Source organism: Scyliorhinus canicula, chromosome 1 (genome assembly GCF_902713615.1).
Source record: "Scyliorhinus canicula chromosome 1, sScyCan1.1, whole genome shotgun sequence".
In the NCBI taxonomy this organism is placed as follows: Eukaryota; Metazoa; Chordata; class Chondrichthyes; order Carcharhiniformes; family Scyliorhinidae; genus Scyliorhinus; species Scyliorhinus canicula.
Genome location: NC_052146.1, coordinates 109115233 through 109138207, shown reverse-complemented (window position 1 = coordinate 109138207; position 22975 = coordinate 109115233). Strand labels below are relative to the sequence as shown.

The 22975-nt window shown below is 46.2% G+C and overlaps 1 protein-coding gene across 2 annotated transcripts in view; it reads right to left on the bottom strand.

Moving 5' to 3' along the window:
• Positions 1-22975, bottom strand: part of mfsd2ab (major facilitator superfamily domain containing 2ab) — a 77565-nt gene that overhangs the window by 40744 nt on the left and 13846 nt on the right. The window contains exon 2 of one of the 2 annotated variants that reach the window (XM_038797310.1): positions 10476-10542. The exons of the other annotated variant lie outside the window; for it this stretch is intronic. The gene's annotated coding sequence lies outside the window, so the exon portion shown is untranslated. The remainder of the gene's footprint in view (positions 1-10475; positions 10543-22975) is intronic. 2 annotated transcript variants of the gene reach the window in all.

Genomic DNA, 22975 nt, shown 5'->3' with positions numbered 1-22975 from the left:
GATGGGGCTATGGGTGCGGTGCAAAGGTCAAAGTGCACAGGGGTACAGCTGGGGGCAGGGCTGCATTGTAGGCCACCGTGTAGCCCAATGGGCTTATTTGGGCACAGGGGTCATACCCTGTGAAAATGTCTGCATTTTACTCTCTGCAGATAACCGATTTCGGAATCCAACCAGGAATGGTTGCATCATCCTAGCCGCCGCAGCCCTAGGGGATGCATTGAGGTTGCACGAGCAGGAGCTGCTTGGGTAGGGCTTTGCAGCAGTAGAGCTTGGCTCAGAGGAAGAGGAGCCAGCCGGTGAGGATGCAGAGCCGGCCACCCAAAAGGTAGAGGTGGGGGGAAGGTGGCGCTACATTAGGCCTCATGTGTACCTGCACACGCGAGTCATTCGAGGAACTGCTGGACTGGACATTCTGAAGACTCTGGCTGAGTAGGAGACTGTACCGGATCATGCCCCACCTAGAACCGTGGGGGTATGGGGGGAGGAAACCCGCTCCTGGGTGCCCTGAACTTCTTTGCCACGGGGTCTTTCCAAGCCTGAGTGGGGATCTATCTGGGATCTTGCAGATTTTGATGCACAGGTACAAGGTGCCCTAACAGAGGCCCTGTATGCCCAGTCAGCACAATTCATCAGCTTTAATGTGGACCAAGCCAACCATGATGCACACCACTGGCAGGATGCCCCATGTCCAAGGGGTGATCAACAGGATGCATATCCCCCTAGAAGCACAAGCCCATGATTGGCTGGTCTTCACAAACCGAAAGGGGTTCCACTCGATGAATGTGCAACTGGCGTGTGATCAAGGGATGCGCATCATACCCGGGCAGTGGGCACGTTCCCTTCAACCTAGCGCACTTGACAGTTCCAACACGTTGGAAGCGTCCCACCTGGTGAGGGATTGGCATCTGGGCAACAGGGGTCCGCTGCGGTCATGGCTGATGGCGCCTATGCGGAAGCCACTGATTGACGCAGAGACCTGCTACAATGACACCCATGCCGGTGATAGAGTGGTGCTTTGGCATCCTGAAGATGCGATTCAGGTGTCTGGGCCGCTATGGAGGGGCTCTTCAGTATAGCGCTGGGAGAGTCTCCTACATTGTGGTGGCCTGCTGCAATCTCCACAACATTGTGCAGCAGACAGGTGATATAATGGAGGAGCAGAATGAACGCCAGGCCTCGTCCAACAAGGAGGATGCGGTGGAGGGCCAGGAAGTGCAGAGCATGGGGCCTGGGCCTGCACAGCCGCACAACGTGTGGGCCAGGGCTGACGGGCATGGGACGCTCTAATGGTGTCAAGGGTGGCTGACTAGGTTGCCTGGTCGATGGCACAAACATCCTCCCCATACCCACTACACCTTCCGTGATTCCTATCTGCCTCACTATGCGGTGTGGACCCTGGGTTGGCAGTAACAGTGGGCCTGGTCCATGGGATGGAGGATGGTAGATGGCGATGACCCGCTCTGGTGCTCCGCATTGTGTGACAAAGTCTGACTCTTGCCCAGTGTAGCACCTTCCAACATCCACTTGGGTGTCCCTGCAAGTGAGCCGGCCATTCCATCACACGGTCCCACCGAGGTGGGGATGGGTTGGTAAGCGCTGGCTGACCTGGGGGCCTGGTCCATGGCTTCAATGGCTGCCCCTCCCCACCGCCCTTCCACCACCAGCGTCCTCTCTGCAGCCAGCCATCCCTCACCCTTCTGACAGAGCACTGAGGCAGGTTGAAATGTTTGTGAACAGGTGAACATGTATCTATAGATTTGTGTCCTAGCTCCTAACGCTATCCTGTGTACTGCACCCGTTCCAACTTAACTGGTGTGTAATTTTCTGGCCTTCTGGGCCCTAACTCTGTGTAGGTGGATCCCCAGCTGGTATATCAGTGCTGAAATTTCCAATTCATGATCTGGGCCCCCTTTGGCGGCCATTCTCTAGAGCGACTGTGCCTGAATGGGCCCAGCAGTCTCTCAGGTGTCCCAGGTGGCACCCTTTCCTGCCTGCTGCCCATCCGATGCGCCAGGGACAGGAGGACTGGGGTGGGGAGGGGGAGGATCTGAGGCGCTGCAGTGTTCCAACACCTGCCCGGGGGGAGTGCCCGCATGGGCCCCAAAACCACCTCCTTCCTTGGGGTGCCTGATGGCCCCCAGCTAATTCTTGGGGCGGGGGTGCAGCTGGACCGAGCTGCCAGTCGTGGAGGCCTGTTCTCATCTCGACCAGGGTCTCAATGCTCATGGCCATGGAGCACAGGGACTAGGCCATCTCCCTCTGTGCCTGGCTCAGGTCAGCCAGCGCCTCGGCAATGTGTTTAATAAAAAATTGAAAAGTTGCTTCACACAGGCATTTATGAATCAAAATAGAAGACTTGACATTTTTGAGACGATGCCGTTACAATTTATCGTGAAATCTAATGGCTGGGTTTTGACATTTCTTTATTCCTCCTCCACGGTGAAATTTGGATTTCAAGCTCTACATTTAGAATTTTCTCTGCAATTCATCGCAATTGAGTGATGTTAGTTGGTGAATGTGTAGCATTGAAAGCTCGGAATCTACTTCATACTATTGAGCCAGAGATTGGTAACCGGATGGGAAAGTTTGAGGCAACAGGGAAGCTAACAACAGAAATGGTATTAGCCAACATGGAAGTGCATTGATATCACTGTTTATAATAAACTCAAAGGCCAAGGTTAAGGGACTGAAGTGAATTTAACCATCAAAGACCAGCCTAGCTGTTTGGCCCCTGAAGGCTAGGGATCCTATGAGAGAAATCCCAATTCTCAGGGTCAAAGAATGACATATTATCTTCCTTGGGTGCAGGATATCTTTGACATCTAGCTGGCTCCAAGATGACATGTCTGTCAAAGGAAGATGAATAGCTCCATCAACAGTAACAGTTAGACCATAAGACCATAAGACATAGGAGTGGAAGTAAGGCCATTCGGCCCATCGAGTCCACTCCACCATTCAATCATGGTTGATTTCAACTCCATTTACCCGCTCTCTCCCCATAGCCCTTAATTCCTTGAGAAATCAAGAATTTATCAATTTCTGTCTTAAAGACACTCAATGTCCCGGCCTCCACCGCCCTCTGTGGCAATGAATTCCACAGACCTACCACTCTCTGGCTGAAGAAATTTCTCCTCATCTCTGTTCTAAAGTGACTCCCTTTTATTCTAAGGCTGTGCCCCCGCGTCCTAGTCTCCCCTGCTAATGGAAACAACTTCCCTACGTCCATCCTATCCAAGCCATTCATTATCTTGTACGTTTCTATTAGATCTCCCCTCAACCTCCTAAACTCCAATGAATATAATCCCACGATCCTCAGACGTTCATCGTATGTTAGGCCTACCATTCCTGGGATCATCCGTGTGAATCTCCGCTGGACCCGCTCCAGTGCCAGTATGTCCTTCCTGAGGTATGGGGCCCAAAATTGCTCACAGTATTCTAAATGGGGCCTAACTAGTGCTTTATAAAGCCTCAGAAGTACATCCCTGCTTTTATATTCCAAGCCTCTTGAGATAAATGACAACATTACATTTGCTTTCTTAATTACGGACTCAACCTGCAAGTTTACCTTTAGAGAATCCTGGACTAGGACTCCCAAGTCCCTTTGCACTTTAGCATTATGAATTTTGTCACCGTTTAGAAAATAGTCCATGCCTCTATTCTTTTTTCCAAAGTGCAAGACCTCGCACTTGCCCACGTTGAATTTCATCAGCCACTTCTTGGACCATTCTCCTAAACTGTCTAAATCTTTCTGCAGCCTCCCCACCTCCTCAATACTACCTGCCCCATCACCTATCTTTGTATCATCGGCAAACTTGGCCAGAATGCCCCCAGTCCCGTCATCTAGATCGTTAATATATAAAGAGAACAGCTGTGGCCCCAACACTGAACCCTGCGGGACACCACTTGTCACCGGTTGCCATTCCGAAAAAGAACCTTTTATCCCAACTCTCTGCCTTCTGTCTGACAGCCAATCGTCAATCCATGTTAGTACCTTGCCTCGAATACCATGGGCCCTTATTTTACTCAGCAGTCTCCCGTGAGGCACCTTGTCAAAGGCCTTTTGGAAGTCAAGATAGATAACATCCATTGGCTCTCCTTGGTCTAACTTATTTGTTATCTCTTCAAAGAACTCTAACAGGTTTGTCAGGCACGACCTCCCCTTACTAAATCCATGCTGACTTGTCCTAATCCGACCCTGCACTTCCAAGAATTTAGAAATCTCATCCTTAACGATGGATTCTAGAATTTTGCCAATAACCGAGGTTAGGCTAATTGGCCTATAATTTTCCATCTTTTTTCTTGTTCCCTTCTTGAACAGGGGGGGTTACAACAGCGATTTTCCAATCCTCTGGGACTTTCCCTGATTCCAGTGACTTTTGAAAGAAAGTTCTGCGATGCTCCAAGGCATTATTCAGGTAGATTGCAAGTGGCCCTCCCAGAAGAACATAATTGGGAGACCTGCACACACAAGCGATCCTGGTCGTAGAGTAGGTAGATATTCACTAAATCAGACATGAGTGGCAACCAATGCACTGTTGTTGTTATGCTCATGCCGCATGCACAGTCCTCAAAATAAAAGATCTTATTTCACCAGAATAACTCCAGAATCAAAAATATTACTTTTTTGTCTAATGCATTCCAAGAATGAAGAGCACTGCATTATCAAAGAGCCTTTGTTTTAAATATTCGCCATCATCTTTTAATTAAAAAAAGATTTGGGGGCCATTAGACTGAATCTATTGTCAAAGCAGTTGTCAAATCAAAACATAAGTCAAAAGAAAGTTGAAAGCTGTGTATTGGAAGTATTACTGTACAAGCCCAAGCTGCTTTCCTATTGAGACACCATTAAATCAACTTGCTGCCTTAGGACAGCTTAATTTGCACAAGTAACAACAGCTCTTTCTGTAGGCATTCAAATTTAAATTTTCCTGGGGATTTGTCACTATCTGCACTTATTTGAAAAACGTGCGCCTCCCGAAACTCACTAGCTGCCTGCATTTCAGTGGAATGTAATCACATGGGGCATGCAGCAAAGAGACAAAGGTGATCAGTCTATGCTGGCATTTACGCTCCACTGGAGTCTTCAGACATCCTTCTTCTTCAAACTACCAGCATGACCGCTATTCCCTTCTGACTGATAAGCTTCTGCTGCTTACCTTTAATGGCATCAGTACGAAAACACTCATTTATCTCAAGACTTTTCCATTCGCAGCATGCGTGGGATTTTCCACCCTGCCCCCCCCCCCCCACTCCCGTGCCTTCCAGCAGCAGAGGTGGTCGCCTCCGGCTGTGATCTACCCCGTCCTGCCAGTGTGGTACCCGCCATTTGGGGGGGGGTGGGGAGGGGCACCGGGACCAGAAGATTCCAGCGGCAGAAAGGGCGGGAACATTCTGCCTACTCTCTTGGTATAGAGGTCTTCTGTAAGAACTGTGTTTCTCACTGTTGAGGCACGGGTGACTTAGAATGCTGTATTATTCTCAGTTTTTTGACCGGCATTATAGTGAGATGACTGTCAATCTATCACTTTGGTTTTTACTCAGGAGTATTATTAAGAGATGGAACACTTTACTAGCTATCACCAGCGAGTTAGAGGTCATAACATTATTTAAAACTCAATTGGGTTTAGTGCAAGAGAAGGAAGATTGGATAACACAATGATTCCAGTTGAAGTGATAGCAGCACAGGTGTGGTTATTGTTTTGTTATTTTTACAGCACAGACGGAGGCCATTCAGCCCATCGTGTCCAGACCGACTCCCAATAGAGCTACCCAGCCAGCCCCATTCTCCAGCCCTATCCCCTTAGCCCTCTAAATTTTAAATATATATCCAGCTCTCTTGAATAAAGAAGTTACTCCTCATCTCACTCCTAGCTCGCTTGCTGACCAGCTTGAAATTGTGACCCCTAGTCTTTGACTTCCCAAATAATTGAAACAGAATATCCTTCTTTACCCTGTCATAATTTTGCACACCTCAATAAGGTCAGCTCTGAATCTTCTCTGCTCCAAGGAGAACAAGCTCAATTTTTCCAATCTTCCCTTGTATCTAAAATTCCTTATTCCTGGCATCATTCTAGTAAATCTCCCCTGCACTCTCTCCAGGGCTTCAACATCCTTCCTTAAATAAGGGGCTGGATTCTCTGCTCCCCGATGCCGAAATCGCGTTCGGCGACGGGGCAGAGAATTTGTTTTGGCAGCAACATCGGGAACGGCGCCAGTTTTTGTATTCTTCACCCCCAGAAAAGCGGCGTACTCCAGGTGTACACCACGTCAATCATCCACGGCCTCAGGCTATTGCCTCAGGGCCGCCCCGCGATGCTCTGTTCCAAGCCGGCTGAGTCCCCGATGGTGCAGGGTTCTCATGGTCTCACCCATTCGAGAACCTTGTGTGACAGCTGCAGACTCAGTCCAGGGCCGCCACATACGAGGGAGGGCCGATCCGCAGGCGGGGGCACTTCATTCGGGGCTGGGGGCATTGTGGCCAGCAGTCCGGGCCGCGCGAGTGGCCGAAGGGGGCACTACTTTTGCAGTCCGGGTCTGCGGGCTGAGCCCGCTATGGAGCATGGTGCAGCTGCTGCCATGCGCATGCGCAGCCTCGGAACCTGAAGTGCTCAGGGCCGTATTGGTAGCTACGCTGCATCCCTGCTAGCCCCCAGCAAAAACAGGGAATCGGTGGCTGATTACGCCAGTTTTCCTGATGCAAAAGACCACCGTTTTCACTCCGGCATGGAGACTTTTTTCTCCAAAACGGAGAATCCAGCGCAAGAACGGAGAATCCAGCTCAGAACTGAACACAATACTCCAAATGTGGTCTGACCACATTTGTAAAGGTGTAGCATCACTTCCTTGCTTTCTACTCTATGCCTCCATTTATAAACCCAAGGATGCTATTAGTAAGTCTTTTTAACAACTGTTTCAACTTGCCCAGCCACCTTCAGAGAATTATAGACTTGAACCCAGAGGTCCCTCTGCTCCTGTACTCCCCTCAAAATTGTACTATTGAGTCTGTATTGTCTCCCCATGTTTTCTTTTACCAAAATGCATTATCTCATGTTTTACTGCATTAAAATTCATCTGCCACGTGTCTGCCCATTTGGCCAACTTGTCAATGACCCTCGCTCAGCATCATCCTGACAATTCGCTATTGGGCCTAGCTTATTATCACTGCAAATTTAGGAGGTTTTGCCATTAATAACCACCTCTAAATCATTTATATAAAATCAGAAAAAGCAAAAGTCCCAACACTGAACCCTGGGAAACACCACTTTCAATTCGTCTCAGTCTGAGAAATGCTCATCTGTTTCTCACCTCCAACCAAATAGATTCTAATTCAGGAACTGCATTTTATTCAAGGGCTATGATTCTATCACTGACCAAGACCTCCTCCCTTTGTCCCCACCCTGTTTCTACTAAAAACCTCATAGGATGTTAAGTATCCAGTCCTGTTGTGGCTTGAGCCACATTTCTATCAATGCTACTATGTAATTTGCCCCTAGAGCAATTTCTGGTCCCAGTTCCCCAATTTTGTTCACTATTCACCGTGCATTTACATACATGCAATTTAACCCTGCCCTTACCTCTTTCTTGCCCTTTGGGAGACGACCATTTCTTTGTTCACTGTCAACATTCAAGCCTTTCCTCACTTTCTTTTCACTATTCCCATCTTCTCTCTTTTGCCCTCACTGGTACTTCTCAACCTCGGCCTATTAGTAAACGCAGCCCCCTGCCATAAAAGTTTAAACCCAACCCCACTACACTATTTCCCCCCTCAGCCAGGAGATTGGTTTCATTTTGGCTCAGGTGAAATCCATCTCTTCTAAGCAACTGTCTCCTTTCCCAAAACTGATCCCAATGACTCAAAAATCTAAACACCTCCCTTCTGCACCATCCCTCAAGCCACACATTTACCTCCCTGAACTGCCTTTGCCTAAATGGTGAAGCTTGTGGCACAGATAGTATTGCTGAGATTACTAACCTGGAGGTCGTATGTTTCAACCTACTCCCTAACTCCTGAAACTGGTCCTGCAAGACCTTGAAACTGTCCCTCCCTTTGTTGTTCGTTCCCACATGAACCACAACCTCTGGTTGCTCACCCTCCTTTTCTATAAGTTTGTCCAGCAAATCTGTTATGTCCCGAACCTTGGAGGCAACAGACCATATGGGACTTACGATCTCGGCTGCAAATTAGACTGTCTATCCGACGAACTATTGAGTCACCCAGTACTATCACATTTCTAATCTGCCTACCAGCCTCCCTCTCTTTTCCCAGCGTAGCCTCAGGCACCATGGTACTATGGTTTTCCCTCGAGTCATCTACTCCTGATTCAGTCGTGTTGCTCACTTCATAGGCATCTAAAATCGCACACCTGCTAGATGGCTCCAGAGTCCTGGGTTTCCTGGACCTGCTGTCTCTTTTCCCTCCGATGAATGGTAACTCACTCTCCTGCCATCCCTACAGTCCTTCTTGCCTGCCTATCACGATGTGGCGTGACCACACTCTGGTATGACTGTTCCAGAAACCTATCACCTTCTTCTCTGGTGCCCAGTGAAGAGAATCACTGAGCCAAATCAGCCACATGTTGTTCAAGACCAGCTACCCTCTGGCACTTCTTGCATATATGACTGTCCTGGATGTCTTGTGGATCCAAAATCTCCCATATCTTGGGGCAGCACAATAGCACAGTGGTTAGCACGTTACTTCACACCACCAGGGTCCCAGGTTCGATTCCTGGCTTGGGTCACTGTCTGCGCGCAGTCTGCACGTTCTCCCCTTGTCTGCGTGGGTTTCCTCCGGGTGCTCAGGTTTCTTCCCATAGTTCAAAGAAGGTTAAGTGGGGTTTAGGTGTTACGGGTCAGGTCAGGGGAGTGGGCCGAGATAGGATGCTCTATCAGAGGGTCGGTGCAGACTCGATGGGTTGATTGGCCTCATTCTGCAACGTAGAGATTAAATGAAAGATCTGGGGCCATGGGTTCAAATCCTACTATGGTGGAATTTAAATTCAGTTACTTGAAAACTAGTCTCTGTAATGGCTATCATAAAACCATTATTGATTGGCATTAAAACCCATCTGGTACACTATGTCCTTTAAGAAAGGAAATCAGTCATCCTTTCCTGGTCTGGCCTATTAAGAGGCTCCAGATTTACAATAATGTGGTTGATTGTTAACTGCTCTCTGAAATAACCTAGTAAGTTACTCATTCAAGGGTAATTAAGGATTGGCAACAAATGCTGGCCTTGCTAGTGACACCCACATCCCATGAAGGAATTAAAAAATAAATAATGGGATCAATACTGCAGTGATATGTTTCACTATTCCAGCCGCTTAGTCTAATTCTTCTCTCCTGCTTGTTCACCATACTCTTCAATAGTCTTGTTTTTAATAATAATAATAATAATCTTTATTATTGTCACAAGTAGGCTTACATTAACACTGCCATGAAGTTACTGTGAAAAGCCCCGAGTTGCCACATTCCAGCGCCTGTTCGGGTACACAGAGGGAGAATTCAGAATGCCCAATTCACCTAACAAGCACGTCTTTCGGGACTTGTGGGAGGAAACCGGAGCACCCGGAAGAAATCCACGCAGACACGGGGAGAACGTGCAAGGCACTGCACAGACAGTGACCCAAGCTGGGAATTGAACCCGGGTTCCTGGAGCTGTTGAACCAACAGTGTTAACCACTGTGCCACCTACTATTGAATTCACTTCTGAAAGAATGTACGTACTCCATTTCAATTAATGGATTGAGAATTACATTCTAAACACCCAGTAGGCGAAGAAATATGTTTTTAAGCTCCCATCTAATAACTTTTCTAGCCTCCCATTTAATTCTTTTGTGGTTTTATTAAATAATTTGACTGTTTACACTGACTAGACAGAAAATAACCACATCATAATCTTTCATAACTTTTGAGTACATCTATCACCATCTTCAACTTCTGAACATTCTCAACTCCAGCAAAACCTGTCCTAACTTCTCCACTTCCTAATTGCAATCCTTCCCCTGATAACATTTTTGTTGAATCTATGTTGTTAATTGTAGATCAATTGTGTTTATTGTATGAAAGTGGTGGGCATTAACTGAGGATTCACTTGTACCCCTATAAGTAGATACATACTGGAACTGTGATTGTTAGGCCAGGAGGTGTATGTATGTAATGTGCAACACTGTAAACACATGCTTGCAAAAGTGTGAAAAGGGTGGTTCCAGTTCTATCCTTCACCAACTCCTTTTCTGGAGCATAATATAAAAACAACAGAAAAAGTGTAGAATATATTCTTATACACAAATTTAGTTGTGGGAGAACAATCCTCCAAACTAATGAGCTGTAGTTATTTACTTGATGTTTCAATGCACAAGTTGACATTTATTCACTGAACACACCCAAACCAGTTACACTGGTCATCTGCGATGTCAGTGAGTAGCAACCCCAGATGCCAACTGAAAACCTTTACGGATACAAATATTTAATGGTACCTTTTTCTGCACAAAGTGGCGGTTTAAAAGAGAAAATGCTGGAAAATCTCAGTAGGTCTGGCAGCATCTGTAGGGAGAGAAAAGAACTAACGTTTCAAGTCCAGATGATCCTTTGTCAAAGCTGGTTGTTCAATCCAGGTGCAATGAATTTCAAGCCTACCATCTTGTTGTGTTTTACATCAACATCTGCAACGTTGAGACAGTGTTCACTTAATGGTGTTTGTGGGAAACAAAATTGAAACTCGTTTTGGCTCCTGTCACTCAGCGGGAAACGGCTCAGTAGTATTCTCAGCAATTTTTGTTTATGATTCAAAGGATTGTGTGAAGCCACGTACTATAGGCAAGAACTCTCATGATATCAAGGGGTGTAACAGAGTGCAAAAGCCATCAATGTCCTTAAGGAGCAGCGAGCCGGAACAGAATATAAGAGCCAGAAGTGAAGCTAATGCAGTATGCCAACTAAAGGATTGGGGAATACCCACAGATTAATCCAGATACCTAAACACACACTGTGCCAGTCATTTGCTCAGCTATGCCTCAACTAGTAAGGACATTTTCTATACTGATGCTCAACTCATGGCCTGGGACTTTGCGTACGAGTCATTTGTCTTGACGGAAGACGATGGGTGGGAGAGTCCTCTGCCACCCGCTCCCTGTAACGGGGTTTACACTGCATGGGAGAATCTAGTGTTAGTGCTCGGTTTATAAACATTGAGGTTAGTTCAAATCAGGGTATTTGGGATGCATTCAAGCGTGAAGGGAAATGAAAATAAACAATTCAGCTGGCTGGAAGCTATCACCATGTCAATTACAGCCTACTGAAAGCACTTTCTCTTTAAAAGTGAATTGGAGCCTTTCCGATCAAAAGATCTGAGGGGGTTTAAAGCCTTGCGATGTGGTTTTGACTTTCTGTGAAGTAAGAACTGCTGCCTTCTGCACCTCTCTCTGACACAGCAGTTTTAAGGGACAGGTGAAAATGCAGTAATGTTTCACTGTGTCTCTAGCTTCCAAGTAGGGTGACTAATGGGGGAGGAAGGGGGCTTTGATACCAACATGGGAGGGGGGGGGGGCGTAAACACCGGATCTCACTAATTGGGCTGCCTACTCAAAATGGTGGCCAGATAGTGGGGTTTGGAATAGAATCCCTTGCACTCCCCACCATGCATGGTTGGAGAGAGGGGATTGGTTCTGGGTGCCACTCCTAACGCTAGTGCAAACCAGAAGTGATTCAGCTCTGCAGGAGAACACAGTTTCTCTACCAAGCGGAGAATCGGGCCTAAGGTAGCTCAAGGGAATTTAGGTTAAAACCTCCCTTAGAGAGGGCAGCACGGTGGTGCAGTGGGTTAGCCCTGCTGCCTCACAGCACTGAGATCCCAGGTTTGAATCCCAGCCCTGGGTCACTGCCCATGTGGAGTTTGCACATTCTCCGCGTGTTTGCGTGGGTTTCGTCCCCACAACCCAAAGATGTGCAAGCTAGGTGGATTGGCCATGCTAAATTGCCCCTTAATGGAAAAAATGAATTGGGTACTCCAAATTTATTTTTAAAAACCCCCTTAGAGAATCAAAGTGAAATTAAGTGATAAAAATCTGGCAATTTGTGGACTGTCACCAGAAAGTAATCATGAAAGCTGCTGGGTTGTAGTAAAAACTTTTTGACCGGCCTCCAAGTGACCACAGTCACACACACACAATATGGTGGGTGTTCCCTCTTTTGCCTTCTGTACAGAAACCTCCCATGCGTGGCTCTTGCGACCTGATACTTTTTTGGAAATGAAAAATAACAGGAGAATTCAAAGTGTATGGGGCTGCAGAGGAAATATACCCGTACTCATTTTGCACTGCTCTGGTTTATGCTGGTACCACAAGCAGTTGGTGGAGCAAAGTGCAAACTGCAGGCCCAAATCTTTGCCTGCAACCAGTGCTGATCAGAGGCCATGAACAAGTTCATAAATCCACTGAGCTGCTCCCTCACCAAATGAGGTCTGGAAAGCGAACGGAGTTGCTGTAAACAATAAGACAGAGCATCCTTCACACCATCAGCTGTGGAAGCCCATTCCTTTCTAGTCACGATTGAGCTCAAACAGAGGGGCAAAATTACAAAGGAAGATTGCCTTTTTGTGTGATGGTAGGGGAGAATGAAAATAAATCTTTATACAAATAATAAGCATAAAAAAAACCATATACACACAACACACCTTTGTTACCAGCAACAGAAAGCAAAGGATCACCTTTGGAAGGTAATGCTGCCCCTTCACAAAGTCTGTGAAATCAGGTCCATATCCAGCACACTAATAATTCCAAGGTCACAGATAGTTAACAAACAAGGCATAGTAAAACAGTCAAATTCACATTCCATTCCGGAAGAATGTGGAATTTGTATAAAAACAAGGCAAATCTTAGTCCCACCCATTCATTGAGAAACCGACAGGATCGGGTGCAACGCGAGTCAATAAATAAATATCAGGCAGGGTGTAAAATCATGTTCATTCTGATCCTGCTTGTTTCTTACCCAGCCATCTTGTTTAAAGTTACCTTCAGCATCTACAGGTTAGCTGCAAAAAGGCTTCAAATTTTATTCAAAGGCATTAAACTGAAGTGAGACTGAAGCGGCATGGTGTCAGTGGTTAGCGCTGCTGCCTCACAGTGCCAGGAACCCGGGTTCAATTCCGGCCTCGGGTGACTGTCTGTGTGGAGTTAGCATGTTCTCCCTGGGTTTCCTCCAAGATATGCAGGATAGGTGGATTGGCCATGTTAAATTGTCCCGTAGTGTTCAAATGTTTGGTGGGGTTACAGGAGAATGGGACTAGGGCAAGGGTGCTCTTTCAGAGGGTAGTGCAGGTTCGATGGGCCAAATGGCCTCCTTTTGCACTGCAGCTATTCTATGATTCTATGAAGCTAGTGTGCTGATCTGAATGAAGTACCACTTCAAACGACAGCACCAGTGTGCAACGTGCAGTAAAAGGAAACAAACCGACTACACCTTTAAATAGAACAATCATTGCCAGGCGCCTATTTTTTTCTCGGGTCCCAGGCTAAAATGTCTAGTGTCAGCCCTACATGCAGAAAGCAGCCCCAAAATAGGTTCAGCATGTTATGATTCTTATCTTGTAATAAATTGCATCATTCTTACAAAATAATAATTTTCAAATTCAATTAAATCCACAGGTTCTTTTTCTTTTGAAAGAAAGACTTTTAATCCAATTCAAGTTGTAAAAATAAGCAACCACAAATGGGTGGGAATCTGATATAAAAGCAGAAAATATGAAAAGTCTACATGAAAGATGCACTAGCATTGAACAAGCGTAGACTCATCATCACCTTTGAGCCCGGAAGGGAGCTCTTTGATGGGAATGAACAATGCGAGGGATGGGGAGAAAGCAAAATTAGGAAGGATTCCAACAGAATTTCTTTCAAAAGTATAGGTGAAGACTTTTAATGATACCTTATCGAGGTGATTACGACACATAAAAAGGGAATAGGTTGTCCAAAAAGACAACTGAGGCAGCATGATAAAAAATTAAAACTGTCTGAAAGGCTGGTGGACGCAAATTCAATGGGAACTGGAAAACAGATGAAATGAAAAATAATATTGGATTATGGGGAAGTAAGGGGCTATTTGGATAGCTCTTCCAAAGATCTGGCAACGGCATCTTCGTTCATTCATTAGAACTTTCAGCGAGTGTTCCACTGCCGCGGAGCTCCACCTCTGCCTGTCCCCTTGTACATTGCAAATCCATCCCGCCCACTATATCCGCCATCCATTTTCTCCTCTGCTTCCCTTTCCTACGTTTACTGTCACCCTTTCCTTCCACTAACTGTCTGCTCTAATGATGCAACCAAAGTAATTGTTAATTTCCTCTTTTCCCCAGGCACTTTTAGCACTTCCTCATTAGTCGGTCTGTCTGTGTAGGCTACACAGAGGATCATACTCCTGTTATGTCCACATTTCAAATGCATTCAGCTTCTTAATAGTCTCTTTATTGTCCATGTCTCAGAGCTCTATAACATCAAGAACAAAACGTGGCTCTTCAGCTTTCTTTTCCCCAGATTCAGGCCCAATTTCTTCAATGTTAACACGTTATGCAGCATTTGATGATTCTTGAGGGATATACTTGCTGCCGCCTCTGAATGAGGGAAACCAAAAGCAGATGGGTGACCACTTCACTGAAGGGGTCTGCTTAATATTGCTGGCGTTGTGGAGCAGGGAACATATTGGCCGAGTGAGGGAGAGGGAAGATGATTTGATATGGGTTGGCATTGCGGCCGAGAACGCTGGAGGTAATCGGTTATGATGGATGCCTGTATGGTGGGTTCGCTGTTTGCCCTTCATTGCTGCATTTTGCCTTTTTAATATCTTTCAATTGTTTCAGTCACCGAGGTCCATCAATTTTTAAAACGTTCCCCAATCTTCCCCTGCCCCCAGATCTGGATTAGCTGGGTTCGATTAACATAGAACATAGAACAGTACAGCACAGAACAGGCCCTTCGGCCCTCGATGTTGTGCCGAACAATGATCACCCCACTTAAACCCACGTAACCCGTATACCCGTAACCCAACAATCCCCCCATTAACCTTACACTACGGGCAATTTAGCATGGCCAATCCACCTAACCCGCACATCTTTGGACTGTGGGAGGAAACCGGAGCACCCGGAGGAAACCCACGCGCACACGGGGAGGACGTGCAGACTCCACACAGACAGTGACCCAGCCGGGAATCGAACCTGGGACCCTGGAGCTGTGAAGCATTGATGCTAACCACCATGCTACCGTGAGGCCTTAAGGGCTCACTTTCTGATGAAGGACCGATGCCCAAAATATCTTCAGTTTTTATTTGAACTGTAGTAAAATGGCCAAAAGGTCACTCTGCAAAAATCATTCCCTGCATCAATGACATTCCTGCTTTTCCATGCTGCACTGCGCTCTGCTCTCTCAGGCTGCCCTGCAGTAAAGTTTCTGCCATCTATTTGCAATCTCACACCATCAGTTTTTAAATAAGTCATTTATTAAACTGAAGCCCATGGGGGTCACTAAAGTAGTTATAATATTGGTGCATATTTCTGTTAGTCCTTTCCTAATTTTCCCCTTTTCCCCACTTTTTTTATGTGTGTGTGTGTGTGTGTGTGTGTCGGGGGTGGGGGGCAGTTTTCAAAGTTATTTAAAACTCTTCAAAGTCGCACTTACTAAACACCTTCTCAGATATCAGGCATTAAAAACTCTAATGCCTTAAAAGTAAACTGTCTCCAGCTGATGGAGAAATGCTGTTTAAAAAAAAAATCACATTACTAAATAAGGTTAAATCTTTAAGAGACCATCAGGGTATGATTATGGTAGCCTACCTAGGGAGAATACACTTCAAAATTCAACTTATGCAGGCGTGTAATTGTTGACCGAATGTAACCTTTAGCTGCTGCCATACATTACATGAACACACCACAGCTGAAACCCCTCCTCATTGGCTGACAGTGTGTTTCTCCACTTAAGACACACCCCTTTTCTCTCTCTCTCTCCCCCCCTTCTCAGCATTACTGTCTCCACTTCTGTATTTGGAGGTCAAACTCAAGAACAAATTATATACAGAGTCAGGGTCCATGAAAAATTGCCCACCCTCTGCAAATCATGCTGAAGTAACACATTTAGTACATCAAGCTGGTCGGAATAGTTTAATAAGTGTTAGGCATTGCTAATTGAAGACTAACAAGTCAAGTGTCACTATGAACTGCTGCAGTAACAGGCTATCTGTTGCACACTACAACAACTTCAGGCAGAGAGAGGTGCATCATTATTACCTCATATCATATGGGTATTAAGTAGCTATTAAGCTACTTCGTAAAAAAATTAAGGAAAGGGTTTATGTTGGAATAGAAGAATATCAAAGTAGGTAGCAACGTGCACATATTAAACATTCCCAGGTGTAATAACCTTCACGAAGCCCATGAGGATACTCTGATTGATCTCCCTGTGGGACTTGTAGGATATGTGCTTCCCACTTATGGGCGGAGGCTCTCCAAGCCGGGGCTCATAAAAGCATACTATAAAGGCCGGCCGAGGCAGGGACCAGCATGTTGCTTGTCCCAATGGGACTGTACTCGGTAAATATATTCTCTGCCATAGGCAGACATTGAGTGACCGTAAATAAATAAGCTTTCACTTTAACACTCGGCTTTCTTGATCTTAATACCAGGCCACACTATGAATGCAGGAGTATTGTAACAGATCTACCAATGTCGTTAAACTGAATAACTGATATTTAACCTGCATCAGTGGGCACTCATGAAAACCTGCAAGGCTTGAATCAGTGGCAGGTTTTGGGTGAAGTCAAATAGCTGGCAAAAACATGCAGGTTTTCTTCAAACACAAGCACTATTGAAATATATGGGCGCGATTCTCCCAGACAGGGAGAAATCGTAAGGCTGGCGTCAAAGCCGGGCGGGTTTGACGCCAGCCTCCCCCTCCCCGACCGGGAACCGATTCTGGTCCCCGGTCGGGGCTAGTATGCCGCGGCCGTGAACTCCGGCATCGCGGGCTTAACGAATTTCGTTAAGCCCGCTTGCCAGAGTTTGCGACGGCTGACGCGTCGCATGACGTCAGCCGCGCATGCGCGGATTGGAAGACTCCAACCCGCGCATGCGCGGATGACGTCATCGCGCATTTGCGCGAAACCCGCGCATTGATACAGCGGGGCGGCGGAAGGACAAAGAGTGCGCGGGAATCGGACCCGCTGCCCGCGATCGGTGCCCACCGATCGCGGGCCCATGGCACCCTTGGCACGGCCGTGGTACTGCCGTGCCAATCGGTGCCATGGTTGCCAAGATCGGGACTTTACGGCCGTTTTTACGAACGGCCAGACCAGGTGTGTTTGCCGTTCGCAAAAACGGCCGTAAAGGGCTTGGAATTCGGCCCATCGGCCAGCTGTGAATCGCTGCTCGCAGTAAAAAAACGGCGGCAGCGATTCGTGTCAGGAGTCGGGCGTGTGGAGAATAGCGGGAGGGTGTCGGACTAGCGTGGCCGTAAAAATTTACGACCCCCGCTATTCTCCGCACCGTCGTAAGTGCGGAGAATTGCGCCCTATATATTTTGTTCTATTCCAGTTAGTTGATAAATTAGAAAGGAGGTAGCTTTCTTTTTCAGTACCTTCCACCTAATAAAGACAGAGGGAGCAGAGACATTGTAACACCACCACCTGCAGGTTCAATTCTAAGTCACCGGTCACTGAGATTCGCAATTCCCACCTGCAATGCACCCTCGCCTGCCAGTTTCCCGGTGTGGGCTGGCTTCAATGTGCAATCCCATTGACAAGCGGCATTAGTAGAGAATCCTGCCACCAGCGACAGGTGTGCTGCCGAGAAACAAGCAGCCGGGATACTGGAGAATCCAGGCTACTGTACTGGCATTGGCAAGCCATTCCTTCACTGTTACAGCATCAAACTCCTGGAAGCCCCACTTAACAGCATTGTGGGTGCACCTATTTGTAATGGACTGCAGCCATTCAAAAAGGCAACTTACCGCCACCTTCTCAAGGGCAATTAGAGATGGGTAATAAATGCTGGTCTTGCGAGTGAAACGCACACTCCAAGAGTTATTTTTGTAATATTCCAATTTCTCCTCATTTGCAATAACAAACGTCAGGTCCCTGGCACACCGTATTGCATTACTGATGTCTGCTGTTATGGGCCAGGGTTTAGAGAACCCCAAAGTATATCATGGAGTTCACCTGACCCACAACTTTTATTAGATTGTGGTATGGGAAGCACACGGCCCACTATACAGGTATGGTACAGCAGAAATGGAAAAGCATTTTTTAAATGTTTATTCTATGAACTCAAGTTAACCTTTTTAAAACATAGTGAACATCTTAGCAACCATTAATTCAAACACAATCCCCAAAGAATACAACACTAAGTAATCCCTAATAACTTCCCAAACAACATCTAGAAGACAAAAGAAACACCTTTCAACAGAAGCACATCAGGTTTACATTCACTACTGAGAACATTTATAATTCTGAATTCACCAAATAATCAAGAGATAGCATTTCCATGGCAGAGAAAACAGCAGTACACCTGCTTTGTCTGGCTTCAGCTCCAACACCGATAACGAAACTAAAACACACCCTGAAGCAAACAGCCGAAAACTAAAGTAAAAAAATGACAGACAGTCCAGTTCCGCCCACACTCTGACATCACTGATAAACACCCATTTTTTTTAACATAGAATTTACAGTGCAGAAGGAGGCCATTCGGCCCATCGAGTCTGCACTGGCTCCTGGAAAGAGCACCCTACCCAAGGTTAACACCTCCACCCTATCCCCATAACACAGTAACCCCACCCAACACTAAGGGCAATTTATCATGGCCAATCCACCCAACCTGCACATCTTTGGATTGTGGGAGGAAACAGGAGCACCCGGAGGAAACCCACGCACACACGGGGAGGATGTGCAGACTCCACACAGACAGTGACCCAAGCCGGAATGGAACCTAGGACCCTGGAGCTGTGAAGCGATTGTGCTATTCACAATGCTACCGTGCTGCCCCTTATTTCTTAAGGTACATTGATTAAACACCCATTTCATAAAGGTACTCTGACATGACACTGCACACTCACACACACACTGCATGCTGTGACTGCATGTTGGATCCCAATTTCTAGCATCATATTCAACTGACGGAAGGAGAGTTCAGAATTCCAGAAATTACTGTCCCCTTGAGAGTCAAGCTTTGCGTGTGCACTTAAAATTCCATTATTTTAACCTCACTGTGGTTAGTTAGGTGCACTGGTAAGCATACAGTTAATGCTTAGCAAGTTAAAGATCAATTAATGGTTTCAAACTCTCACTCTGCCACACTGCAGTATCTGTCACTAGATGCTCTCTCAAGATCGCCACGGGCCTGTGGATTGTAACTCACCATTTTGCCTAACTGCACCTTCTCGAGTCTATTACTGCATCAAGAGTTTTAACAAAGATCAAATCCAAACTGATAATTTAAACCCATATGTTCCACCATTCCCTAGATATTTTGGGGGCCATATTCTCCCCTAACACTCTCTTGGCTATTGATGCTAGAATTTGGGATGGGGGGGTTGGGGGGGGAAAGAGACCCGTGTTTTGAAAACAAACAATTGAAATTGACTTTAAATATGTTTTTACAAAATCTAACAACACAACATGAAAGTTCTGCTTTGAGAGTGTTTAAGACAAACGTTAAAGATTAAATGAAACTTTGCTTCCTTGATTAATTCTTGACACTAGCAGCATACAAAGCCTCTTGCTTCTTAATTTTAATGCCGGATATGCTTGCAGAAGTATTATTTGGGTAGAATTGGTTTCCAAAAATTTGCAAGTCTGTTAGCTCTCTGCAGCTAACTTCACATGTGCAGAAACTAAATTAGAAACTGATCCAGCACTTTATTCCAATGTAATTCAATCCTCATGTACCACATCAGCTGAAATGTATAACTGAAATGTGACATTGGCTTGCTTAACACTATATGAGATTTTTTTTTTAAATTTTGAAATTAAAACACAACAAATCTCTCAAGAAACAAGAATGGGATCCTGCATTTGTACCATGTTACTGTTTAGGCTGTGGTTAGCCTGGTGTCTGCATAAATTCAAAACTATTTTGAAACAGACATCTGTGGTCAAACCCTGAGAAACTGGAAGGACTACCGAGGATTCATGCGTCAACCCTGGTAGAGTTGGATTCAACTCATCGGAGAAATTTGGCACAATTATTCACACAAATCGGACTCCAGCCACCCCTTCTCTTTACCCATTGACGCAGTAATCTCATTTGGTTTGCTGGCACAGGATAAAATTAGCTGCACCGACTTAGTTAGCACTTGGGCCTTCTGCTGAAAGTCATGATTTGACTGCACTCATATCTGCAGTTTGGTGGTGATAGCAATTTCCATGGAAAGCTGGAGGTTTAGTGACAAATATAAATGTAACTGCGGTATCAGTGCGTAGCCTTATCTACTGTGCTTCATTCTCATGAAGTTTGCTCTGTTGTAGTTTCAAATTGGAGAGCAGCATATCAGTTTGGAATTCATTAAGGAATACTGGTCTGCAGTTTTTAAAAATTAAGTAGCACAGCAAAGTTTTGTTTCAAATGAATTAGTGTTCGCTAAATCAGATGTCACAAATATCCCACGTCATTTCCAGAAAAATTTATTTTCCCATGCATGTGGGGTGGGATTCTGTGATCCTGAGACTAAGTGTTGACGCTTCAACACGCTGGCCCCGACGCAACATGCGCAGGACTACAGGGGCCGGCGCGGAAGAAAGGAGGCCGCTGGCCAGAGAGGACGGCCCGCCAATTGGTGGGCCCCGATCGAGGGCCAGGCCACTTCGGAGGCCGCCCCTGGGGTCGGACACCCCCCCCCCCCCCCCCCCCCCCACACAGACTGCCCCCGTGACCCTTCCACGCCGGGTTCCCACCGGCTGTGAGCAGGTGTGGCACGTCCCGGGCCAAGAATCGGCAGGCCGGCCGCGAAGAGCGCCCCCCGACTGTGCCAAACACGCCAGCGCCAATGGCTTTGCGGAGAATCGAGTGCCAGTGTCGGGGCGGCAAGGCACAATTCGCGCCGGCCCCGGACTAAGAGAATCCCCCCCTTGATCACTGAAGTCAAAACTGGGAAAAACAATTGATGGATTTGAAATTAATCCAAAATCTGGTTTTAGTTATTCGTGTGCCAGTAGGGGAGTATAAATGGATTTTAAAAAAAAAATCTCGTTCATGTCCTACTGTCATTCCAAAATTTAGTTGCCAGTAACATTCCTTCAATTGCTTCTCAGAAACAGAGTTCAGCAGTGGTACTTTATCGAGAGCTGTGAAAGCAGCCACACTGGAAACACCAAGCACACCTCACACATCCAATCAAGAAGCTGAAGACAAAAAAGTAACACTCTGAACTGCAACCAGACCCTCAAACCACATATTTAAGGAGCTGCTGATTATTGTAAATGGAGTCTTCCATGTGAGTCTTAAACCCAGATCAAATCTAGGTCGAGCATCATGTTGCATCTCTAAAAATATTTCTACATTTCGTCCCGGTGAAGTCATTGCTGATCCAATGCTCTGGAAATTTTAAATGGAACAATGGCAGTGAGGACTTCCTTTGCTTGATGTCTGTGGATAGAGGGAATTTGCAAATACTGGAAAGGGGCAGATGAGAGGTAATTTCCTCTGCTCGCAGCTATTGAAGAGCATGTCAGAACAAATGTCAGATGGAAACGAGTGGACGAGAAAACCCGTAATTATATTAATCCGAAGTTCAGCTCAAGGATTTCGAAAATTGACTTAAATAAGAGATTAGAGCTGGGGCAGAGGGAGGGACTGGGCAGGGAAAATATGGGGCAGCCGTATCAGTCAGGATGGTTCCATGATGTATGCCAGCTGCTGGGGGTCTTTCCTGGCGGGGAACTGGGTTGGCCGCTCACTCTACAGGCAGTGATTAGCCCATTAAGGTCCTACCTAAAATCCTGTTTGTGTCAGTGCTGGTATTTTACGGTTGGACCAGTTTCACCTTCCCCAGCTTAATACAGTAAGAAGTCTTACAACACCACGTTAAAGTCCAACATGTTTGTTTCAAACACTAGCTTTCGGAGCACTGCTCCTTCCTCAGCTTAATAGAGGTGGCCAAAGAGAAAATGCTGGAAAATCTCAGCAGGTTTGGCAGCATCTGTAGGGAAAGAAAAGAGCTAGCGTTTCAAGTCCAGATGACCCTTTGTCAAAGCTAAAAGACTTAGAAAGTGGGAAATATTTAAACTGGGATGTGAGAGAATGAAAGATGAGTCATAACCACAGAAACCAAGGGAACAGAGTGCCAACAGCCACAGAAACCAAGGGGGAAAGAGTACTAATGGCAGTCCCCAGAGAGAACAAAAGGTGTGAAAGGCCAAACAGCAGAGAAACTAACATCAGAGGGTAAAGAGTGCCATTTGTAGATGTGGGGGGAGGGGGAGGAAAGGGGAGAAAAAGTAAGGAAAGGGGACTAAGATGCGGGGAGGGAATATATAAAATAAGATAAGAAATAAATAAATGGTAAAAGACAGTTATGGGATGACAACAAAGGGGTCAAGGTGAGGTAGGGCTAATCATCTGAAGTTGTTGAATTCGATGTTGAGACCAGAAGGCTGTAGCATGCCTAACCGGAAGATGAGATGTTGTTCCTCCAGTTTGCGTTGAGCTTCACTGGAACATTGCAGCAGGCCAAGAACAGACATTTCGGCATGGGAGCTGGATCTTGTGTTAAAATGGCAAGCAACAGGAAGGTCAGGGTCCTGAACACGTACAGACCAAAGGTGCTCAGCAAAGCGATCACCCAGTCTGTGTTTGGTCTCTCTGGTATAGAGGAGAGACCATATTGGGAGCAGTAAATACAACAGACCAAATTGACAGAGGTGCAAGTGAAATACTGCTTAACCTGGAATGGGTGTTTTGGGCCTGGGATGTTAAGCATGGAAGAGGCAAAGGGGCAGGTGCTACACCTTC